Below are 3,126 nucleotides of genomic sequence, written 5' to 3'. Positions count from 1 at the left end.
TGAGAGGCTATGCACACACCAGGCAAGCCCAGGGCTCACACATGCCAGGCAAGTCCTCTCTCATTAAGTTGCTCCCCTGACTCTTTACATTTCTGTGATGAGCCCAGATTGCATTTTGGGATGAAGGTAGGTACCTTGATTTGGATACCAACTCTGTCAATTATTGACCCTGGGAAAGTTAGTTTCGTTGTCCTGTCTGTAAACTGACAATAGCCATAGCAACAGTGATCATAAGAGCCCAGAAACTTCTTGTTGGATCAAGCTAGGAGGTGTGATGAAATGGAACACCGATAACACAGCCTGCGTCTTCAATCCCAGCACTCGGGTGACAGAGGTGGATCTTTGCAAGTTCGAGGCCAGCCTGATCTACAAAGTGAGCTCCAGAACTGTTATGGCTGTTACACAGAGAAAGCCTGTCTCAAAAACTACAATGAGAGCAAACAGAAAGCAAACAATGAAACCAAAGAGCGCGGTGAGAATTCAGGATGGGGTGCCTGAGGAACGGAGAGGAGCAGATCGGTTCTCCATCCTCTCCTTGTGCATCACAAAATGCAGCCCTTACTGGCCGCTCTGGCCACAGGAGCACACCCGATGCATGGGCCAGCTCTGAGCAGAGGTCAGACCAGCCTCAGCCTTCACAGCTCAGCCGCTGTCCCCTGCCTCTTTGTTTCTCTCCAGCAGTACATAAACTCAAAATTTTAATGCAGGTTCAATTCAAATGCAAATGACTCTGTCCAAGTGGTTAATGCGAGAGAAAGACCAGGGTGACAGCAGGGACATTATTCCTTCCCGCGCCATTTCCACATTCCCTGAATCACTGCTGTGTGAGCTAGGGTGGGGAACTATCACCCCCCCTCCACCTCTGCCCCAGTTTGAGTAATGAGGGGTGATCCACCATACGTTTTCCCTGGGAGCTAGATGGCAAATCCAATTAGTTATGTCTGAGGACAACTCGTAAATATTATCGGGACATAAAATATTGCAGGCATTTGGAACAAAAATACAGTCATCTAAATATTGATGTTTTCCAATGGAGAATTAAAATTTTAGAGCAGAAACCCGTTTGAAACATAACCTGCTCACATTCCTTGTCCTGAGATGAGGAGCCGAGTGTCCAGCGAGCACACCTTTGGTCATCCATTCAACTGCCAATGCATGAGATAAGACCAGAGACCATTTCTTGGCCAGGCCCTATGTAAGATCTGGGGATGTCTTCAAAATAAATAAGACGTGGTTGCTCTGACTGACGGCTGTACAGTATACTGTGCGGAAACAGGCAAGAAAACAGACTGCTCTCACTTGTAACACGATTGATCATAAAAGCCCAGGGTTCTGAGCCTGTCCCCAAGGCATCAGTCTAGCAGGCATATCTGGGTGCTGCTTGGTGGAGGTGACATTTGAGACAGATTTTGCAAGGCTATGCTCAGAGGCTAGAAAACAGGCTCAGAAGGTAAGAGCGCTTGCAGCTCAAGCATGGGGGCCTGAGTTTGTCTTCGTAGCACCTGTGTAAAAATCAAAGCATAGCCTAATGTTCGTATAAGTAGCCCCTGAGTGGCTGGAGGGGCAGGGGCTCCAGGTTCAGGGAAATAAAGCTGAAGGTGAGAGAGGAACATGTCCAATTGTAGTAAAGATGTCAAGATGTCATCTTGACATCTTTACTAAGTAAAAAGGCAGAGCAACAAATTGTAAGGGCCAGAGGAGGGAACCACTGTGATGTCCACCCATATAACCTTCTTAGGAACAGAGAGCCAGGGCTTTCCCTGGGTCCCAGAATTGTCAACATTTTCATTAAACATTGAGCATTCATTTTAGAAAAGGACCCCACCTGTGCATATCAGCCACTGATTGAGCATCTCAGGCATGTCCTAATGACTTAGCCACGCACATCCCTGGCAGAATATATGGCTCCTGGACTATTGTTGGCTGTGACTTCTGACCTGCGGAGACCCCTGAATCTTTGTGTAATTTCTGCATACATTATTGAGCTGAATATTCCAGAAAATAACTGTAGAGATGAGGATTTTGAGGGTTGCACAGAAGACAATAAGGGTCAGTTCTTTGACATAATCCTAAGCAGCTTCACTTTTGTAACAATGGAAAGGTGGATGGATGATGGATGGATGGATGGATGGATGATGGATGGATGGATGGATAGATGATTGGGTTAATTGATGAACAATTGGATGGGTAGATGGGTGGATGGATGGATAGATAGAAGGAAGGAAGGACAGATGATTGGATGGATAGATGGATGGATGGATGGATGGATGGATGGATGGATGGATGGATGGATGATGGATAGATGATTGGGTTAATTGATGGACAATTGGATGGGTAGATGGGTAGATGGATGGATAGATAGAAGGAAGGGAGGACAGATGATTGGATGGATGGATGGATGGATGGACGGATGGATGATTGGATGGATAATTAGATGGACCAGATTTCTAGAGCTGAAGAAGGGATTTCTAGGCCATGAAAGTCATGTGCAAACAAAGCAACTGGACTGAACAAAGATGTTCATAAAACTGTTGGTATGAGCTCTAGGGTGTGGGATGGAGCATCACTAGAAATAGAAAGGTTCTAGCTATGACCCTTGGATACTTGGCCATGGCATATAATCTTCTTTCTGATATCACAACAACCTTCTTGACTGCCTTCATTTCTCCATATATGGACTGGAACTCACTTTCTAGGGCGTTTGTGAGCACCAGGTGATGTAGTGGTGTTCTTGTTCTGGTGAGAATAAGACTCCAGAGACACGGAGTCCTCAATACTACTCAGTCATTTTCACAACATAAGGTAGCCATGTCTGCCCTGGTCCCTCTCTGTCTTGGGACATGCTAGGAACAGAGCCCTCACAGATCAATTCTCTGGTTCTAGAAAGAGGCCAGGCTATGTTGTGATCATAAAAAGAGAAAGAGCTATTAAGGTATGTTCTATCTGGGTGTGGGGAGGAGAAGGGGAAGGGGTTGCCTCAGTGGGCCCATGCTAAGGCATCTCTTCCCCCTGAGGGACCAGTCACACAATGGTATAGTATAGAATAGAGTTTATTTAGGGCATGGGGGTGGAGTTAAGACAGTAGTAGAGGCAGAGAGACAGAGAGGGGGGAGGGGAGGGGAGGGG

Source organism: Mus caroli, chromosome 12, assembly GCF_900094665.2.
Source record: "Mus caroli chromosome 12, CAROLI_EIJ_v1.1, whole genome shotgun sequence".
Classification (NCBI taxonomy): Eukaryota; Metazoa; Chordata; class Mammalia; order Rodentia; family Muridae; genus Mus; species Mus caroli.
The sequence above is the reverse complement of the archived record's forward strand: the minus strand, read 5'-3'. Positions refer to the sequence as shown.